The sequence below is a fragment of the Macaca fascicularis genome, chromosome 7 (genome assembly GCF_037993035.2).
Source record: "Macaca fascicularis isolate 582-1 chromosome 7, T2T-MFA8v1.1".
NCBI classification, from domain to species: Eukaryota; Metazoa; Chordata; class Mammalia; order Primates; family Cercopithecidae; genus Macaca; species Macaca fascicularis.
In genome coordinates, this window is record NC_088381.1 from 96211247 (window position 1) to 96234385 (window position 23139).

The 23139-nt window shown below is 36.4% G+C and overlaps 1 long non-coding RNA gene across 2 annotated transcripts in view; it reads left to right on the forward strand.

Annotated features, from left to right (window-relative positions):
* Window positions 1–219: 219 nt before the first annotated feature.
* The window catches only part of LOC135971948 (uncharacterized), a 68605-nt gene continuing 45685 nt past the window's right edge, over window positions 220–23139 (forward strand). Inside the window, exons 1-5 of one of the 2 annotated variants that reach the window (XR_010588379.2) lie at window positions 220–526; window positions 5806–5981; window positions 6072–6173; window positions 17482–17644; window positions 19064–19120. This is a non-coding gene — a long non-coding RNA (uncharacterized lncRNA). Of the gene's footprint in view, window positions 527–5805; window positions 5982–6071; window positions 6174–6744; window positions 8991–17481; window positions 17645–19063; window positions 19121–23139 lie in introns of those variants that run through there. The other variant, XR_010588380.2, reaches the window with a different exon arrangement.

Sequence of the window (23139 nt, forward strand, 5' to 3'; positions counted from 1 at the left end):
ATCATGAATGCAGGATATGGGCAAACTCACGACTGTGCCTGCCTGCCACAAGGAGGTTTGCTGAGGGCGGTCACTCCCTGGCGCCAGGCTCCTTGAGTTTATCTACTTGGACATCTAGAGGCTATTGTTCAAGGAATGCAGTCTTGCAAGCCTACTCTAGACCCAGCAGCTGACCTCTTCTTCCACCCCCACTTCTCGCAATCTCTTTTGCTTAATAAATACGGAGGGCTGTTTAAAGCTCAGGACCCATACCCACTAGTGGCAAGGTGCTCCCTGACCCCACCTTCCAAACATACTCTTTTGCCTTTTGTCTTTATGCCCACATTTGTCAACCTTTGTTCAGTCCCCCAAGGTCCATGCAGGTAACAAGTGGAGCCCCAGAATAGGGACTCTGAGGACTTCGACAAGTGGCATCCAAACACAGGGACTTCGAGGATGTGAACGAAGAAGGTCTGCTGGAGCAGAGAAGCTGAAATTGACAAGGCGAACGGGGACCCTGGGCGAGTCTACCGGCAGCGGATATAAGGTCAGTGCCCTAAAGAGGTACTGGGAGCAGTGCTTTAAAGAAGTACTAGGAACGGGAAGTTTTCTGAATCAGGGTAACATGGGGCAGAATTTGTCTATTGAAGAAAAGCATTATGTGCAGTTGCTTAAAATTTCGTTGAAACAAACTGGTGCTCAGGTTAGCTCTCAGACATTAACTAAGATGCTGCAGGAGGTTATTATGCATAACCCATGGTTTCCACAGGCAGGCGCTCTCGATGTGGAAAATTGGGACAGAGCAGGAGAAGGAATAAAATGGGCTCACCAAAAAGGTCTTAAAGTTGATTTTTCTGTTTTCCCCACTTGAAGTTTAATTCATACTGTACTTCTACCATTATCTCCTTCTTATTCTGTAGGACAGCAGGCTGAGGCAAAAAATCTGAAAGTATCTGTTGTCCCACTCACAGCACTGATTGAAAATAAAAAAACAGAAGAGGGAAGATAAAAATTGGCCTATACCACCTCCTCCAGTTGCAGAAACATCAGTACCACCTCCTTTGGTAGCAGAAATAGAGACCCCAATACAAAGAATTTTCCACTCTGCTGCTGTAGCTGGAGAGCCCTTAGGGCCTAGTGCTTTTCCTGTTTCCATAAGGAATGTTCCAAGTAATCCACAGCAGCTTACTCATGAACACACTCCACTAGAGTTTAAGCTGTTGAAGGAATTATAAGCAAATGTAGTAAATAATAGCATACAGAGCCCATTCACTTCAGGATTGCTAGAATCTGTGTTTGGTGCTATGCATCTTTTACCCTTTGATGTAAAACATTTGGTGCGAACTTGCTTGTCTGCTAGCACATATCTGACGTGGAATTTAAATTGGCAAGAAATGTGTGCAGACCAGGCTAGACAGAACAGTGATGCTGGACCCAGAGACATTACAGAGGATATGCTATTGGGTAATGGCCCTTATTCAAACCTGGAACATCAACTGGCACTCCCAGACACCATATCAGCAGTGTGCACAGGCTGCTAAACATGCCTGGGCCACAATTCCAGAAGAGGGAGTCCCAGTACATCCCTTTTACATATTATGCAAGGGTTGCGGGATCCCTATGCGCAATTTCTTGCAAGATTACAAGAGGCAGTGAAGCATCAAATTCTCATGCCACTGCTGCAGAAATGCTAACCTTAACTTTACTTTTGAGAATGCAAACGTGGATCGTAAACATGCACTGACACCTGTGAGGTGTACAAAAAATTTGGGAAATTTTCTCAGAGCTTGTCAGGATGTAGGAACTGAGCTTCATCATTCTTCAATGTTAGCTGAAGCTGTGGGGAAAAAAAGAGGATTAGATTGTTACTGTGTCTATGTAGAAAAGGAAGATATAAGAAACTCCATTTTGATCTGCACTAAGAAAAATTGTTCTGCTTTGAGATGCTGTTAATCTGTAACTTTAGCCCCAACCCGGTGCTCACAGAAACATGTGCTGTATTGAATCAAGGTTTAATGGATTTAGGGCTGTGCAGGATGTGCCTTGTTAGCAATATGTTTGCAGGCAGTATGCCTGATAAAAGTCATCGCTCTTCTCCATTCTCTATTAACCAGGGACACAATGCACTGCGGAAAGCCGCAGGGACCTCTGCCCAAGAAAGCCTGGGTATTTTCCAAGGTTCCCCCCACTGAGACAGCCTGAGATATGGCCTCATGGGAAAGGAAAGACATTACATCCCCCAGCCCGACACCTGTGAAGGGTCTGTGCTGAGGAGGAGTAGTAAAAGAGGGAGGCCTCTTTGCAGTTGAGATAAGAGGAAGCCTTCTGTCTCCTGCTCATCCCTGGGAATGGAATGTCTTGGTGTAAAGCAGACCATTCGTTCTATTCTGAGATAGGAGAAAACTGCCCTGTAGCTGGAGGCGAGATATGCTGGAAGCAATACTGTTCTGTTACTCTTTGCTACATTGAGATGTTTGTGTCAAGTGAAACATAAATCTAGCCTACGTGCACAACCAGACACAGTACCTTTCCTTGAACTTATTCTTAATACAGATTCCTTTGCTCACATGTTTCCTTGCTGACTTTCTCCCCACCATCACCCTATTGCCCTGCCACACTCACCTCAACAAAATAGTAAAAATAGTGATCAATAAATACTGAGGGAACTCAGAGACCAGCGCCAGTGCAGGTCCTCGCATGTTGAGTGCCGGTCCCCTGGGCCCACTTTTCTTCCTCTATACTTTGTCTCCATGTCTTATTTCTTTTCTCAGTCTCTCGTCTCCACCTGATGAGAAACACCCACAGGTGTGGAGGGGCTGGCCCCCTTCAGAAGCAATGGCGAATTTAGGAGTTGACAAATCTAAGAGGAGCTAAAGGGTAAACCCTAAAGTGGGAAAATGTTATAACTGTGGAAAAACTGGACATTTTAAAAAGGAATGCCGCTAGATCCCAGGACACAAGGGATCTTATAATGCAGTTCCCCACCAAGTGGAAAAACGCCAGGACTCTGTCCTCGCTGTAACAAAGGAAATCACTGGGCTAATTAGTGCCACTAAAAATTTTATCAGAATGGCACCCTCCTATTGGGAAATGAGATGGGTGCCTGGACCCGGGCCTCTCAAACAACGAAGGCATTCCCAACTCAGATCACAACGCTGTTTCAGGGATAGGGGCACATTGATTCCCTCACCCGAGGAACACCAGGAAGTGCAGGATTAGATCTCCCTGCCAGAGAAAGGGTTACATTAGTTGGGGGAGACAAACCCACCAAGATTCTCACTGGCATTTGGGGACCTTTACCAGCAGGATACATGGGACTAATTTTAGACAAAAGCTGCCTTAATTTGCAAGGCATTACTGTAGTTCCAGGAGTTGTTGACTCCGATTATGAAGGAGAAATTCAAGTAGTTTTAATATTACAAGATCTTTGGGTTTTTGAACTGGGAGAATATATTGCTCAATTATTGCTTACTTCCTGCAAATTACATCCTTCTCCATGAAAGAAGAAATGAGGAAATAAAGGGTCTGGGAGCACAACTACACGAGAAATCTATTTATCACAACCTGTAGCCTCTAATAGACCCATCTGTGTAGTGCAAATTAAAGGAAAGAAATGTTATGGGCTTATGGACACAGGAGCTGATATGTCAGTAATATCCAGTAAGGATTGGCCCCCAGCATGGCCTCTCAGACTAACCTCCACATCCCTAGTGGGAATAGGAACAATCCAAAGCATTTGACAGAGTGATGAGATTTTACCTTGTCTTGGTCTGGATGGACAATCGTGTACTTTTCAGCCTTATGTTGCAAATATAGCTATCAATTTATCGGGTTGAGACTTACTTACAGCATGGGATATGAGACTTACAAATGAAAACTTTGATAACCCATGATTCAAAATGTTGAAAGACATGGGATATCAGAGTGGGAAAGGTTTAAGGAAATTCCTGCAAGGAAACCCTAACCCCATATCAGTAACTGGAAAGACAGGTTAAACCCTGCAAGGAGATTCTTCTTTAAATTCCCTGTGGCAATTAACTAAAGAGGCGGAAGCTGAGTTATGGGCTTGTAGAGCAAATGTTACAACAGAGGCATGCCTCAAGGCTACAACCACAAACACCTTTGCTTTTGTTTATTCTTCCTGCCCCCCACTCTCCAACAGGACTTTTGAGCCAGTTCATAGACAAGTCTGTAACAGTAATAGAACGGCTCCTTCAACTTAATCAAACAGTGAAAACCTTGCAAGTTTATCATTCTTTAATTCCCAGCCAAGCTAGGGCTATACTATAAGCATGTCCTACTTGCCAGCATGTCCCTGGAGCCATACCTGTAGAAGGCTATAACCCACAAGGGTTGACTCCAAATGAAATTTGGCAAATGGATGTTACACAAATAGCAACCTTTGGTAAGCTTAGCTATGTTCATCTGACTGTAGACACTTATTTTCATATGCTGCAGGCCGCATGCCAAACAGGGGAGACAACTGGTCATGTACGGCAACATTGTCTTCACCATTTGCTCATATGGGGATACCCAAACAATTACAAACTGACAATGGACCCACTTATACTAGTCATGCTTTTAAAAATTTGTTACAGCTTTGGGCTATAACCCATAAAACAGGAATTACTTATAATCCTAGAGAACAAGGCATTATAGAGTGGGCACATCAAACATTGCAAGTCATGTTAAAAAGACAAAAAGTGGGTATAAGGGGCCAACTATCACCTCAATCAAAACAACATTTACCCTTATTTACTTTAAATTTTTTGACTCCTGGTAAGGATGGTAAGACTCCAGTACAAAGACATTGACAAGAGTTAGAGGAAAAGAAGAAAGGTTAACCGAAAGCATTATGGAAATCCCCAGAAGAAGGACAATGGAAAGGTCCAGGGGATTTACTGACATGGGGAAGAGGGTATGCTTGTGTTTTTACAGGAGATGGACAAACTCTGTGGGTGTCGTCAAGGTGCATGCGACCAAGGAATGGGAGACTGGAGGAACCCAGGGTGGCCAACCATGGGCCCAGTCCCTCCAGTACAAGCCATGAGCCAGCTGAGCCTGAGTGCAAAGACAGAGAGACCAACCAGAGTCACGATGACGTCAATCCCCATAACCTGGGGACAACTCAAGAAAACCATGCAGGAAGCTAAGAAACTACTGGAGCGACAAGCCCAGACAAAAACCCCTGATTCCATATTCTTGGCCATGTTACTCATAATGTCCTGTGCAGTATGTTTTCCCTGTTCCAAGGCAAAAATATATTGGGCATATGTTCCCAATCCCCCAGTAGTATGACCTGTACTTTGGAGCAACACTCCTCCTGAGATTTATCATGATTAAGGAGCATAGGCTCCAGGACCCCTAACTCCTCCTGACATACGACAGTTAGACTCTCAGAATAATGTCATTAATTATACCACTTCACTGGAAGGACTTCCTTTGTGTATCACCACAAAAACTTCGCTCAGCAATATCTGTCTTACAATTCAAGCTCAAACATGGTTGAGTCACTATGGGAAAATCATGTACTTATTAAGTCTTGGTTGTATTAATATAACTGGTGTGTTAACCAACCATTCCCGGCCCAGTTGCCCTAATTGTGCTGACTATATGGAATGGATTCCCTTCAATAATTCCTACCCGCCTCCATGGACCCAGTGTTTTGGGCCACTGGCTAGAAAACAATCTATGTTAACTGAAGACAGTGTGGGTTGGGGACCTAAAGGTGAATTAGATGGAAAAGATGAAAATCAGAAATCATGGCACAAACTTCGCCAGCATTGGTGGCAAGCTTTTAATGCTTCTTCTTTTATACAACACCAGGTTCCAATCCCAGTCTGCCACCCAGATTGCTTGGCATGAAGCAGCCTTTAGCCTGCCTCTTCCTCAGTGGCATTATCTAGGGAGGAAGGGACCAATTCGAGAGACGATATGGAAGGCAGCACTACCATTTATGAATGGCAACATCTGGGTTGGAATACTATCCAGTAATAACAACAGTAAGCAACACAGTCTTAATGCTGCATTTGTAAAGAATATCACCACTCAATTTATAGTTGGTGTTTTTAATCCTTATGTCTTTTTGGCAGCTAAGAAGGACCGATTCCAGGTAAACAATACCCAACTGACCTGTAAATCTTGCCACTGCATTAATCTGACTCAACTTACTCATCGTGCCCACAGAGCCTTAGGTATGATAATTTTTGCTATTGTTTCCTTGGTCACACTAACAACTTCTGTTGTGATGTCCTCTATAGCTTTGCATAGTTCTATTCAAACAGCTCAGTACATGGAGAGCTGGACACACAGCCAACCAAGCGTGAGTACTTCAGAAAAAAATTAACACTGAGTTACAAACTGAAGTGGCAATGTTAAAATCCATAGTTCTATGGTTAGGGGAACAAGTAGAAAGCTTGCAATTGCAGCAACAATTGTGTTGTCCTTTTAATCACACTCATATTTGTGTAACCAACTTAGAATATAACCAAAGTGAGTATCTATGGGACCTTGTGAAAGCCCATTTGCATTGAGCTTTCACATCCAACATCACCTTTGATACTGGTGAATTACAAAACAAAATTCTTGATTTAAATAAACAAACTCAAGAGTTTCAGCCTTCTTCAGAAGACTAGACCCAGTTCCAGCAAGGCCTGGAGAACTTCAACCCTTGGACCTATCTAAAGCACCACATTAACATCTTATATGTAGTTCTTGGAATAATGTTGTTTTGTCCTGTCTTCTGTTCATTGTCTGTAAAATCAGATGGACTGCCAGTCAGAGAATGAGAGCTACCCAGCCGGGCCTTACATTCTTTCAATTAACACATAAACAAGAAGGGGGAGATGTTGGAAGCCAAAAAGGCCAAAGGAATCATGACCAACTCAGCAATCCACTGGAGGCTACATAATCAAACAGTGAACTATCATGAATGCAGGATGTGGGCAAACTCACTACTGTGCCTGCCACCAGGAGGTTTGCTGAGGGTGGTCACTCCCTGACACCGGGCTCCTTGAGGTTATCTACTGTGATATCTAGAGCCTATTGTTCGAGGAATGCAGTCTTGCAAGCCTACTCTGGACCAAGCAGCTGACCTCTTCTTCCACCCCCACTTCTCGCTATCTCTTTTGCCTAATAAATACAGAGGACTCTGTAAAGTTCAGGACCCTTGTATACTAGAGGCAAGATGCCCCCTGACCCCATCTTCCAAACATACTCTTTTGTCTGTTGTCTTTATTCCCACATTCATGGACCTTTGTTCAGTTCCCCAAGGTCCATGCAGGTAACATATATCCAAGAACATAACCATGTATTACTGCTTCCTTTGCTACCACCTTTGTCCTATCCACCATCATTTCTCAGTGAAAACTTGCCTCCATGCTTCCAGACTTTCCTGGCTTTAGTCTGTTTTCAACACAACAGCAAACATGGTCTTGTTAGAACCTAAGTCTGACCAGGCTGCTCCTCTCTCAAAACCCTCCTTTGGCTCTCCTTCTCAGAATCAGTCAGCATCTTTACAATGACACACATGAACAGACTTCTGTTTCTAGTTGACCTCTTCTGATAATTTTTCCTTTGCTCTTTCTCATTTCCCAAATGTGTCAGTCACTCCCCCATCTCAGGACAGTCCTCTTCCCCCAACCTGAAGTTCTTCTCCTCAGATATTTATAGAGCTCACTCTCTCATTTTCTTTAGAGCTTTGCTCTAATGAAACTGTCTCAGTGAGGATTTCTTAGGCCACTCTATCTAAAATTGCAATTCCTTCTGAATATTTACACCCTCTCTTCTCTATTTTATTCTTCTTGTTATCACTTACTAATATCTAACATAATATGCAGGCTGTTTATTTATCTTGAGAATGTCTGACTTCCCATATTAAAGTGGAAAATCAATGAGGGTGAGGGTATTTGACTCTTCTTTCACTATTATGTATGCAGCTCTTTTAAAACAGTGAATAGTGTCTGGCTATTGAAGACAAAAAGATACTTATGAACAGATGATTGGTATTAAAAGACTATGATGTTGTCTCCCAAGGTATGTTACTTAATACACTTTCCCATATAACCTGCCTCAGCCTCACCCCATTTCTTTTGCAACTCTTACATGTGAGGATGACAGCAAAGGATGAAAGGTCTCAGCTTTAGAGTCAAGCTGAATAGTTTGAAATCTGGATTTGACATTTACTAATGTGATCTTGCACAAGTTATTTTAACTATCTGTGCCTCAGTTTCTTTATCTATCAGTCAGGTAGCAATAATATTCACCTTTTAGAGTTGTTGCAGGTTTTAAATAACTGAGTGGATGGAAAAATATTTAAAGAAATGCCTGCCTATGATAATAGTACCTTAAATGAGCTAGTGTTTATAAAATAACTTCGGAAACTACAAATTTTTAAAAAACATATCCCTAGAAACAACGATGTATAACAAGTACAAAGAGGCTTACCGTATTTCACTGAATATCCAACTTCATCAAATGTAGAATAACATACACCACAATGTTAGTAAACTATTTCATATACCACAGGTAAGAAAAAAAATACTGCTATTTAACTATGACATGTTTACTTTCATTTGAATTTTAATTTTTGTAACTATTCATGTTTTTTGAGAATTAGTTACACATTTATTCTTATGTCACTCTTGCATAATCATGAACGTCAGTGCCATATTCAATACTTGTGTGGATAGATAGCCTCCTTTTTCTTCCTGATTTCAAGAAGAAAGTTTTCATTACTTTACTACTGATTATGAAGTTTATTATGGAATTTATGTAAAGAGTTTTTATCAAATTAAGTTCCTTTTCATTCTTATTGTGAAGGTTTTTCTTACTGTTACGAACTGCTAGTGAATGTTATCAAATACTTTTTCAACATCCATTGAAATGACCATGGTTCCTATCTTTGTTTTTGTCAATATGGTGAATTACATTGTCTGTTCTTCAACGGTTAAACTAACTTTGTTTAACCAGTTAACTTTTTAAAATATCTATAAAATTAGAAGTCATGTTACTCTTTCCAGTACTAACATTGATTTTTATGTTTTACCTCAATTTTTCATTGATCAGGTATTTCAGGAATTTGTCCATTTCATTAACCTCCATATTTTGTCTTTATTTTTATTTTTTAATTTGCTGTTCATTTTCTAACCTCTAGAATGAATAGATTACTGATTCTCAGGCTATCTTGTTTCCTAAAATATTAACTTAATGTTGTGGATTTTTATCTAAGAACTTTTAACCTACATCCAATAAATTTTATATGTAGTATTTTAATAAACATTCTTTTCAAAATATTTGCTATTTACTATTTCTTTTTTCTTCTTTGAAACAGTATTTGCATGCTAGGTGGAATCATGCTGTATAGATTACCAAGTATTTGAGGATAAATTTATTATTATTTAACTACTATTTCTAACAATTCTATTAGATGAGAGCACTTACTTTCAAATTTCAATTTTTGAAATGTTGATATTTACATTATTGCCCCATATATGGCCTGTTCTTATTAATATTCCAAGTAAACTTGGAAAAATATTTTTTTCATTGTAATTTTGAGACTTACTTCATGACACAGGCTATTATTCATTATACAAATGTTCCAACTATATTTAAAATAATATGGAATCTGGAGTTGTCAGACAAATTATTTCATATATATCAAATAAATTAAATTTGTTAATTATTCAGCCCCAATATTTTATTGTTACTGAATTTCGTATTATAAGTTTCTGAGAGAGAAATCTCAGAATCCCCCTTATAACTCACATGATTCCTTACATTTGCATGTAAAATTATAATTGTTACATATTCCATGTGAAATAATATTTTTGGGCCTCAGGAAGTTTCTCTCTTTAGTGCTGGTAATGGTTTTTACCTTGTCATCGACTTTGTTTTATATTATTTGAGTGGTTTCAGCTTTCTTTTCATTGATACCAGTATAGTATGCTTTTTCATTGCTTTCACTGTAAAACTCATGTATCTTCCTGTATCCTTATGTTTTAAATATCTTTCATATGCAGCACACAATGTTTTTGTTTGTATTTTTGGTTTTTAAAATAAAGTTTCATAATTGTCTTAGTCTATTTTGTGTTGCTATAAAAGAATACCTGAGAATGAGTAGTATATAAAGAAAAGGAGTTTATTTGGCTCACAATCCTGGAGGTTAAAATGTTTAAGATTCAGAATCTGCATCTGGTAAGGGCCTCAGGTTATTTGTACTCACGGCAGAAAGTGGAAGGGGATCCAGTGTATGCAGAGATTATGTGGTAAGAGATGAAGCAAGAGAAAGAAACTGAAGAAGCCAGACTTTTAACAAACTGCTCTCTTGGGAATTTATCCATTCCAATAAAGGTAAGAACTCACAGCCGTAGGAGGACATTAATCTATTCATGAGGGATCTGCCCCCCATGATCCAGACACCTCCCACTAGGCCCAGCCTTCCAATACTGTCATCCTGGGGATCAATTTTCAACCTGAGTTTTAGTGAAAATACACCAAACCATAGCAGTTATCTTCATCTTTTACTTAAAGCATTCAGTTAATTTAGAATTAAGCAAATATATGTCTTTGCATTTTTCTTTAGTTTTCATTTGGCCTTCTTAATGTTTATTTGTTTAGTTTTGGTGTTAAAACACATTTTATGACACTTTAACTCATTTGTGTCCCTTAACTTGTATGTTATTATATTTTAATTTCCTATAATCTTATACGCCACTGTGCATGATCTTTGTACAGTCAATGTACCTTTAGATTTTCCCACATTTTTATGCTTTCTCTTACACCTCACCGTTTTCTGCATCTACAAATGTTTTTTCATATGAAATCATTTTTCTTCTCCCTAAAAGTAATATCTCTTAACACTTCTGTTAGTATGTTTATTGGTTATTAATTCTCTCAGTTTTTTTTTTTTTGTTTTTTTTTTTTTTTTGAGACGGAGTCTCGCTCTGTCGCCCAGGCAGGAGTGCAGTGGCCGGATCTCAGCTCACTGCAAGCTCCGCCTCCCGGGTTTATGCCATTCTCCTGCCTCAGCCTCCCGAGTAGCTGGGACTACAGGCGCCCGCCACTTCGCCCGGCTAGTTTTTTTGTATTTTTTAGTAGAGACGGGGTTTCACCAGGTTAGCCAGGATGGTCTCGATCTCCTGACCTCGTGATCTGCCCGTCTCGGCCTCCCAAAGTGCTGGGATTACAGGCTTGAGCCACCGCGCCCGGCCAATTCTCTCAGATTTTTATGTGTGAATATTTATTTTACCTTGAAACAAAATTTTTGAATGATATTTTTTTCCTGGACAGATACTTTTGTTTTCATTCACTTACATGAAGCACTTGAAGATTATCTTTTGGGAACCATTGTCTTTTGGGTCCCATTGTTTCAACTGCAAATTAACTATTTCATTAATATTTACTCCTTTGAAAATAATTTGTCCTATTTTTCTCTGGCTGATTTAAATATTTTGTTTGGGTGTGCTTTTCTCTTAAAATATCCTACTTAAGGTTATTAGAGCCCTTTGAATCTATGACTTGCTGTTCACTGCTTTTGAAAAAATTTCAGCCATTATCTTGCTTCTCCTTTCTTTCCTTTTCTTCTTGGAATTATATGTGTGTTATATGTGTGTAATATGTGTGTTAGATTTTTTCATTCCTTGTATCTTTTAATATTCTTCCATATTTATTTTCTATCATTTATTGCCTCCATGTTTTATTCTGAAAATTGTATTCTAACCGACATTCAAGTTTATTAATGTTTCCTTTAGCTATGCCTAATTTAACAAATCCATGTACTGAGTTCTCTATTTCAATAACAGTATTTTTCACTTTTAATATTTCCATTTTGCCATTTTTTAATATTTTCTAGTTCTCTGATTATATTGTCAATCTTTATCTTTTATTAAAAATATTAAGCATAGTTACTTTAAAATCTTTTTCTAACAACTTTATCTGGGTACTCTGGGAGTCTGTTTCTATTACGTATTTTTTTCTTTCCTGTCAACCTAATTATTGCCACTTTCTATGCTAATTAAGCTAGTGAGTTTTCATTAAGCAACAGATATTGGATTCGAAAACAAAACTGTGAAATAACTAAGACCTTGTAGCATATATTCTTCCTTTAGAGAAGAATTACACTTGCCTCCAATAGGCAAACCAAACAATAGCAAAGATTGATAGCTGAATTTAATTATACAGATTAAGGTGTTATTAAACAGGGTTTCCCTCCCTGTGAGAGCAAGTGATTGCTGTTTTAACCTTTAGAATATCCACTAAAATAAGTTGGTGTCCTTAAGCTAGCTCTTCTTGGCATGCCCTGGATTGGACTCCAATATTTTTCTTTACATCCCATAGCTCCATTGAGGCTGAAAATAGCTCTGTTCAACCTCCCAGACCTTCAGTCACATATCAGTTATCTGGCAGATTTCTCCAGGGGAAAATGTGCCCCAAGAGACTCACTATCCTGGATTTCCTTATCTCTTGGATTTTTCTAGTTCGTGAGCACCCAAATGTCATCAAGTCATAAACTGTTTTTAGTCACCATTGTCAAGAGGATTGGACTACAATACCTAGTCTTTCATGGATGCAAATGAAAATCCTAAATTACTTTTAAATCCAGATAAATTCATGCTTTGCTTTCCACACAATAATGTCTTGTGTAATGTGAAGAGAATTTAAGAGTATTCCACTCCAATTTTCGTGACTTTTATTCCAAGATGCTAACAGTCATCCTACAGATTTTGATCTGATATGGTCTTACTTAATAATCTGTGGATTGGTTCTTATTCTATTGAATATATGTCTCTGGATGTCAAGTAGCTTTCATTCAAAATCTGCAAAATTTTGATAAATTGATATGTGACATGTTCATGACAGATATATGTCATGCATGATTTAGACATCAGCTTCTTTTATTGACTTTGAAATTTCATTTACTCAAAGGTACCTTGAAATTTTATCTTCCTTCTATTAGTACATTTGTAATTGTACCAACTTAGTTAAATTGATGATCAAATGAATAGCTCTGACCAAATTTGCTTAAGAACAGGCAGAGATAATTATGTCATAACTGCTGTCTAAAATAACAATTCAAGAATTTCGATATTTGGTAAGTTACATTGTGAAAAGTACATCTTAGAATCTGTGAAATATATTATTTTTATAATATATTCTGTGGAAACCAACCAGATCATTCATTTGATCATTCACTATAATTCACTATATTTTATAAAATGTTTGTTTTGAGTTAGTGAGAAGCATAGCCTGTGGGGACGTTGGGAACAGTCACTTTTTTTTTTTTTCTTTTTCCTGAGACGGAGTCTCACTCTGTCGCCGATGCTGGAGTGCAGCAATGCGATCTCGGCTCACTGCAACTTCTGTCTCCCAGGTTCAAGAGAGTCTCCTGCCTCAGCCTCCTGAGTAGCTGGGACTAAAGGCATGTACCACCATGCCTGGCTAATTTTTGTATTTTTAGCAGAGACCGGGTTTCACCATGTTGGCCAGGCTGGTCTCAAATTCCTGACCTCGCGATCCACTGGACTCTGCCTCCCAAAGTGCTGGGGTTGCAGGCATGAGCAAAAACCATTCTAAGCTTGGTTTTTGAATATTGGTACTTATAAAGAGTAATATATTGACATTATTTTTGTTAGGCTTACAATAAAAAATTTTGGAGGACATAATGTCAAAACAATGCATAAGATCTCTAAAGGAGTTAATAAAATAAGGGTATTATTTACCAAGTTCAATTTCCCAGAAACCAAAGACAAAGGCCTTGTCCCTGGTACAGCGGAGTGCCCAGGTTCACTCAGTCAGATGTAACAACTTTGTGATGTACTAGTACAAGTAGTGTACAATGTAATGTGGCTACAGGGAATCCTACCACTTTGCAAACATGGCATTTTTTTAATATAAAATACAAGATCATGGCTATGAGAATGATTAATATGTTCATAACTTTTGATGGTGTTTTTAACCTATCAGTTTAAAATAATTGCCTAGATTCTGGACCTACTTTTTAATGGTAACTATATAGATCAATTATAAATAAATGTCTTACATTTTATTTTGAAATGCTTTGCTTTCATATGAGCTACTCTTAGCTGATGGTTTTGTAACAAACCTAATATATGGGTTCGAGAAAAATAATACCTATATGTGTTTAAATCACTGGTTAAACTTAAAGTTTCTCTTCATACAATTCTGTACAACTTCAGAGTTTTTAATATACTCCTGCAGTTTTAAAAGTGAAATTTTACCAGACAAGTTTGATTAATTTGGGGAGCAGAGATAAGGAGAAAATTATATAACATTAGATACTTTAATAATAAATGCAATGCACAACTCTGGTCAATATTTTACTAGAACAGTCACTTCAAAAAAATATGTTTAGATAAAACACTTAGAAAGAAAATAGTGTTAGTAGAAAATAGCTTTCAATTAAGCTGGCAGTTATATTTTAGAGAGATTGGAGATTCAGGAAATCATATTAAATAAGATAGTCAGGACGAGTAAGTTGGAAACTCGTTATGCTGTTAATCTTAAAGAGAGGTGACACTTTGACCTAATTTTGGTTTCATCTGCATGGCTGTAACATAGCAAAGCCTGAAGGAACATTCCTATTCCTGATCTACTCTAGCTAATCCTCTTATGCTACCCTTTGGGCACTGAATAAATTACAGCTAATCTACAAACAACAGGAGGATCTATGCAATTTCAGCTTTCAGGAGCAAAGACAGAAAAAATTTTCTAGGGGAGTGAAAAGTAAGGAATAATGAACACCAGTCCACAATGACTCTTTCTCAAATAAAGATGGAACTACATTTTCAGTCTATAGCAGATATGTTTCAGGGAGAAAAAAACCCACAGAGATACGCAGTTTTACTTTGATCACAAATAAATATACTATATTGTGTTTCCTAAAACATTGATGGAAGAAAAAAGTCCATTTTAGGGAACCGAGCTTACATGGACTGAAATAGATATCACTGATGGGGTAGGTGTCAGAAATCTTCCCTAGATGGCAAGGGTCTATCTGCATCAAGAAACAGTATTAGTCACTTAAATTTGACAACTGGCATAGAAACTTTTCCAAACCCAGAAAAGAAACTACTTAGGAACCAAGTATCCACTGCTGTTAGGATTGTCTAGGACTCTGGATGCCTCTCCTACCCACCTCTGGCTCAGAGATGGCTGCACTAACCATCAGGATACAGTCACATGATCTATGACAAATATTCTACAACAGGGGTCCCCAACCCCTGGGACTGGTCCGTGGCCTGTTAGGAACTGAGACACACGGCAGGAGTTGAGCTGCTGGTGAGTTTACAGCTGCTCCCCATTGCTAGCATTAGGACCTGAGCTCCGCCTGCTGTCAGATGAGCAGCGGCATTAGATTCTCACAGGAGCGTGAACCCTACTATGAACTGCACTTGCAAAGGATCTAGGCTGTGTGCTGCTTTTGAGAATCTGGTGCCTGATGATCTGTCACCAAGTCCCATCACCACAAGATGAAACCACCTAGTTGCAGGAAAGCAAGCCCAGGGCTCCCACTGATTCTACATTATGACGAGTTGTATAACTATTTCATTATACATTGCAACATAATAAAAATAGAAATAAAGTGCACAATAAATGTAATGCACTTGAATTAATCCTGAAACCATCCCCTAACCCACAGTTAGTGGAAAAATTGTCTTCCACAAAATTGGTCTCTGTGCCAGAAAGTTTGGGGAACCTCTGCTCTTAAAAGCGGGTAGAGATTGTCAACTTTTGGGGACACATTCTTTTCACCTGTTTATTAGTCATTTCTACTTTCTTTTTTTTTTTCTAAATTGTCTGTATCTGTTTTCTTTGCCCACTTTCTAATGAGAGATTTGGCTTTTTAAATTGCTTGTCAATGTGTTAGATATCTTCACATTCTGAGGATATTAGATAGATATTTGACATAAAGTTGCAAATAATTTTCCTTCATTTACTTTTAGCCTTTTAATAATCCTTATTATGCTTTTGGCTCATAACAGATTTTATACATTTCTTTTATATATATATCTACAGTTATTAATCACTTTCTTCACAATTTCCACCTTTGATATCTTATATAAATGTTTTCTTACCATTTAATTTATATAAATTTTTTCTATATATTTTTTTCATCTAGAGAGATAAAAATTACTCTAATTTTTTTAAATGTTTTATCAACTCAGTTATTTGAATTTAATATTTAAATTTCTTTGAAACTGCTTTTGAATGAAATCAGGTTCTAAGTTTTCTTTTACAGGCAGACCATTGTCAGTCATAGACAATCCTTCATGTATGATTTAAAATATAATCATTACAGTACACTAAAAGTATTTTGGTTTTGTCTGCACTGTTCTGTTTTATAGTTTCTCCTCATACATGTACTAGAATGTTTAAAACTACTGAAGTTTTAGAATCACTTTTACTATTTGATAATGAATATTAAACTTTCAGGTGTTAGTTAGCTTATTTATTGAAGTAGCACACATTTATATGTACAATTTGATAAGTCTGAAATACAGAAAGATCCATAACAGATCTTATACATTTCTTTTATATATATATCTGTAGCTATTAATCACTTTCTTCACAATTTCTGCCTTTGATATCTTATATAAATGTTTTCTTACCATTTAATTTACATAAATTTTTTTCTATATAATTTTTTTCATCTAGAGAGATAAAAATTACTCTAATTTTTTTGAAATGCTTTATCAACTCAGTTATTTGGATTTAATCTTTAACTCTCTTTGAAACTGCTTTTGAATGAAATAAGGCTCTGAGTTTTCTTTTAAAGGTAGACAATTGTCAGTCATAGACAATCCTTCATGTACGATTCAAAATATAATCATTACAGTACACTAAAAGTATTTTGGTTTTGTCACCACAAAGACAATAATTAGCATATTCTTCATCTCTAAAAGTTCACTCACGTCTCTTCGTCATTCTCTTGTCTTCCCAGTTCAGCCAGTATCTACCCTGTCCCTGCACAACCATTGATCTGCGTAATCTTTCATCAATATAGCTAACTTTGCTTTTTTAAATATTATATAAGCAGTCATTCAGAATGTAATTTTAAGGCATCTGGCTCCCTTTACTCATTGTTATCATCCTTAGATTCATATATGTTGCTATGGGCATCAATAGTTTATCATGATTTGCTACGTAGTATTTTGTTATATTTCCACATTGCAATTTTTATACTCAGTTCCCTATTAGTGGATGTTTGGGTGGTTTCCAGTTTTGGCTATTACAAATAAAGCTGCTTCATTATATGTATATAAGTATTTGTATGCTTTTTTTTTTTTTTCTTTCCAGAGACGGAGTCTCGCTTTGTTGCCAAGGCTGGACTGCAGTGGCACGATCTCAGCTCACTGCAAGCTCTGCCTCCCGGGTTCACGTCATTCTCCTGCCTCAGCCTCCCAAGTAGCTGGGACTATAGGCGCCTGCCACCACACCCGGCTAATTTTTTTTTTTTTTTTTTTTTTTTTTTTGTATTTTTAGTAGAGACGGGGTTTCACTGTGTTAGCCAGGAAGGTCTCGATCTCCTGACCTTGTGATCTGCCCACTTTGGCCTCCCGAAGTGCTGGGATTACAGGCCTGAGCCACCAGGATGTATGCTTTTACTCATGTAAATACCTCGGAGAGAAAATAACTGAATTGTAAGGTATTATGTTTAACTTTCTCAGAAACTGATAAAATTATTTCCAAGTTATTTTACCATTTTACTTTTCTGCCATCAATGTATATCCTCTTTGTAGACGGGACTATTCAAATAGTTTTCTCAATTATTTGAGACTTCTTTTCATACTCTGGATACAAGTCCTTTATCAGATATATTGACTAGTTTGTGATTTGTTTGTATATTCTTTTAAAATTATTTTCTGCAGAGTGAACACAAGTCCTAGGACATATTTCACAAACTTAGGATTATAATTTTTCTTATATGATGTCTCCTAGATGTTTTATAGCTTTATATTTAGTCCTATGATGCATTTTGAGATAATTTTTATTATAAGTTTAGAACTAGAAATACCATTTGACACAGCGATCCCATTACTGGGTATATACCCAAAGGATTATAAATCATGTTACCATAAAGACACATGCACATGTATGTTTACTGTGGCATTGTTCACAATAGCAAAGACTTGGAACCAATCCAAATGTCCATCAATGATAGACTGCATTAAGAAAATGTGGCACGTATACACCATGGAATACTATGCAGCCATAAAAAAGTTTGAGTTCATGTCCTTTGTAGTGACATGAATAAAGCTGGAAACCATCATCCCCAGCAAACTATCACAAGTACAGAAAACCAAACACCACATGTTCTCACTCCTAGGTGAGAATTGAACAATGAGATCATTTGGACACACGGAGGGGAACATCACACACTGGGGCCTGTCGTGGGGTGGGGGGATGGGGAAGGGATTGCATTAGGAGAAATACCTAATGTAAATGACAAGTTAATGGGTGCAGCAAACCAACACGGCACATGTATACATATGTAACAAACCTGCACGTTGTGCACATGTGCCCTAGAACTCAAAGTATAATAGAAAAAGTAAGTTTAGAATTATATGTGCTCATTTGACATGCTCATTTGTTGAAAAAGACTTCCACCTGTCTATTGAATTACCTATACATCTTTGTCAAAAATCTATCAACCATATGCATGTGGGTCATTTTATGAAAAATCTGCATTGTTCCATTGATAAATTATTCCACTGATAAATTATTCAATGGCTATGCCAATACCATGCTGACTTGATTATTGAAGGCTTGTAATAAGCTTTTAAGTCATGTAATATAAACCTTCCAGCTTTATTCTTACTTTTCAAAAAATGTGTAGTTCTTCTAGGTTCTTTGCATTTTCACATAATTTTTATAATCAACTGTCAGTTTCTACAAAAATAAGCTTCCTATTATTTTTTATTGCTGTTAAGCTTAATTCATGTATCAATCTAAGGATAAGTGACATCTGTCTAATATTGTCTTCAGATATATTACATATATCTCTGCACAATTATTTGTCTTCTTCAACTTCTCTTAACATTATTTTGTATTTTTCTCTCTATAGATCTTGAACATTTTTTGTTGATTATATCTCCCGGCATTTCGCATTTCTGGTTCTGTCGTAAGTCATAATTTTTATTTCTATGGTTGAACGTTTGTTTTTAGTATATACAAGTTAAATTCATTTTTCTAGCTTAATCTTATATTTTGAAACTTTGCTAATGTTATTTATTCTAGAAGTATATTTTGTAGATTCCGTATGATTTTCTATACAAATGATCATGTCTTCTGCAAGTGAAGATTTAGTTCTTCCTTACAAAACTGAATAAATTTTATTTATTTTTCTGGCCTTATTACACTGGCTAAAACCTTTAGTGCAGAGTTGAATAGACGTGAATAGAGCAATTATCCATCCCTTGCCTCTGATTTTAGGGTAAAAGCATTAAGTATTTCATGATTAAATATGAGATTAGCTGTAAATTTATTTGGAGATGCCCTTACTCAGACTGAGGAAAATCTATTATATTCTGAATTTACTAAGATATATTATCAAGAATGAACTTTCTAAATGCTTTTCCTGCATCTGTTGGGATGACAGTATGTTTTGTTTGGTTTAGTCTGTTTATACATTGAATTATATCACAATAATTATTGTTTTATCTGTTTCTATTTGATGTTTTATCAATTTTTGTTTTATTTATTTGATGCTTTGGTTTTAAGTACACATCAGTTTGGATTCTTTGGTCTTCTTAAAGAATTTGATGGCTTTGATTATTAACCTTGGCAATATTCTTTGCTCATACGTCTTCTGTATTTGATATTAATGATGTTACCTTGATTTTCTTTTGATTAATGTTAGAATGGAATTTTTCTATTTTACTTTAATTTTATTTCAGTCTTTATATTAGGTCGAATTTCTTATTAACAGCATATTATTAGGTCTTTCTTTTTTATCAAAACTAACAATCTTTTACATTGAATTTTGTTTGTGATTTTTAGTGGTTATTTTAGGTTTTATACTATTCATTTTTATGATTGTCTACTTTTAAGTACTATTTTCACCTCATGAATGTAAGAGCCTTACAATAGTAGACTCCCATTTCTCCAACTCATATTATGGGCTACCATTGTCACATATTTTATTTTACATATATTATATGCTACATCGTGGTTTTTTTTTTCTTATTTAAAGGATTAACTGTAAGAAGACTGAAATTTAAGAAAAAGTGTTTTATACTCACCCACATTTTCAGTTTCTGGTATTCTGTATTTCTTTGCATAGAATTTCAATCTTAGGTATATCTCTAAAAGAATTGAAAACAATTGTTCAAACAAAAACTTATACACAGATATTTATGGCAGCATTATTCATAATAGGCAAAGGTGGAAACTACCAAAACGTCCATTAATTAATGAATGGATAAATAAAATGTGGTATATCTATACAATGTAATATTGTTTAGCCATAAAAAAGAACAAAATACTAAAGAACCTTGAAAACATAATAAATTAAAATAAGCCAAACAAAGAAGTCCATGTAATCTACAATTATGTTTATATAAAATGTAAAAAAATTTGCAAATTTACAGAGACAGAAAGCAGGTTGGTATTTGTCCACAGGTTGTAGGGTAGAAGAATAAATGGAGTGTGGCTGTGTAATGAGTTATGGTTTATTTTTAAGCTTATGAAAATGTTCTAGAAACTAGATAGTAATTATTCCTTGAACAATGCAGTGAATATTCTTAATAACACTAAATTATACATTTTTAAATGGTTACAATGGTCCATTTTACGAAATGTGCATTTTACCTGATAAAAAATAGCTTGATATCCTGATTATATTCTTATTGTAATTTTCCCCTTTTTTCAAGAATATTATGGAATATAAATTAAATAAACTATGCTATAGCAATTTTCTCCATCCATCTATGTACCACTTAATTTCAGAGAATGTATTGGTATACATACAAACTTGGAAGTCCTTTGCCTGGCTGGTTAATTTTATAAATGAAGAAAATGCTCTAAAGACACTAGAAAATACAGATGGTAGAATAGAGACAAGAATTCAGGACTCCAGACCCCAAGATTGTTATTGTCAGTACTGTAAAGTCCTGCTTCACATTAGCGAAAACAATTTGCATATAGAGATTTTTACATTAGGGAAAATCTTATTGATTGATTCTCCATTTTATTTGATGCATTGATAAATTGTATTTGTTATAACTAAGTTAATACATGAGAAGAATGAAGAAAATGAGGGAATATTTAGTAAAATTAGGTAGGAAAGATAAGATCAATGCATATCATAAGTTCATATGTGTTTTCTAAAGGTAGGTTGAAAATGAAATACATAGAGCTCATATATGTATCTGAGTCTTCTAGAATTCAAATAAAGACAGAGATGTGTGTGTATGTGATGGTTAACACTTATTACGTACTGGGTGGAACTATTAATAACAATGAGACTTGAGTAACATTTTCTCTTATGCATCCCTGTTAAGTGGCACTATGTAATATAGGGAATAATGCATTAATCCCATGTTTTTCAATGTTGTTATAGCATGTTCGTTTTTCACGTATTATTTCTAAAATTTATAATATTTTATACCATTTTCTGTAAACTATAAGCCAATATCATAACCCCAGGTTGGAAAACTAGCTTTAAGTTTGTATAGTTATTATATATTTAGTGGAGAAAATTTGGAGAAAATAAGTATGAGCACCTCTAATTTTAATGCCCCCCACCAAAAAAACATAAAAAGGAATTAAATGTATTTATGATTACATGGTATATAAAAGTCATACCTTAATTCCTTATTTTTTGTTCGTTTCACATAATATTGTAACATTAGCATTTTCCACATAGGCCTGGGCATTAAAGGATTGTGGGGGGTTTTTTTGTTGGTTTTTTTTTTTTTTTTTTTTTGCTCTTGTTTTCGTTTTGAGATAGAGTGTATTTTCTCAGACTGGAGTGCAGTGGTCTAGTCCCAGTTCAGTGCAACCTGTGCCTCCCAGGCTCAAGAGATCCTCCTACTGTGGTCTCCTGAGTAGCAAGGACCAAAGGCACATGCCATGATACCTGGCTAATTTATTACTACTATTTTTTTATTATTATTATTTTGTAGAGACAAGGTTTCACCATCTTGCTCAGACTGGTCTTGAATACCCAGGCTTAAGCTATCTGCCCTCCTCAGCCTCCCAAAGTACTGGGATTACAGTCACAATCCACCATGTCCAGCTTCTAAACAGTTGTTTAATGACTGCATTGTCATCTATGTAGCAAGCTTACACTTACACATAATCAACTTCCTATTGTTAGACATTTCACAAATTATTACTTTCAATTTTTCAGTATTACACATCATAATGAAATGAGAACTCAGCACCTTCATTTAAAATATTAAGCACTGCTTCCTTAGGCTAGAATAATGTCAAACTATACAAATTTCTTTTTAGGTTCTTGATATATATTTAAATTTTGTTTTCAAAAGAACTGTGTTAATTTACAGCCCCAACAGTAATGTTTGAGATTTTTCATCTCTCTACATTCTCTATTATAGTGAATAGTAACTTTATTTAATCAACTATTTTGACAGAAAAAAGGATGAATACATTTATTTAAATACTAATGAGACAGAATTTTTCTTCTATTCTATTAAATAATTATTTATTCTCTTATTTTTGTAGCTACTTTTGATGCAAGACAGGCAAGCCCAAAATTGTAGCTTAGCCAGGAAAGATTTTTGGCTTCACCCAGAAAATAATTCAAGGGGTTAGTTGGTGGTGTTAGCAACTTTTGTTGAAGCAGCAATGCACAGCAGCAGCAAAGATGCTGCTCCATGAGGAACAAGGCTATCCCACTGGCAGTGTGCCCAGAATACCAGCTCAGAGGCAGTTCTATAATCATATTTATACCCACTTTTAATTAGAGGCAAATGAAAGAGCAGATTATGCAGAAAATTCTAGAAAAAGGGTGGTAACTTCTGGGTCATTGGGTCATTTTCATGGGAAGGGGTGGCAACTTTGCAGAGCTGCCATGGCAGTGGTAAACTGACATGGCACACTAGTGGGCTTGTCTTGTGGAGAGGTGCTTTCCTCTCTTCCTTGTTTTAGCTAATCCTGAATCTGGTCTAGAGTCTG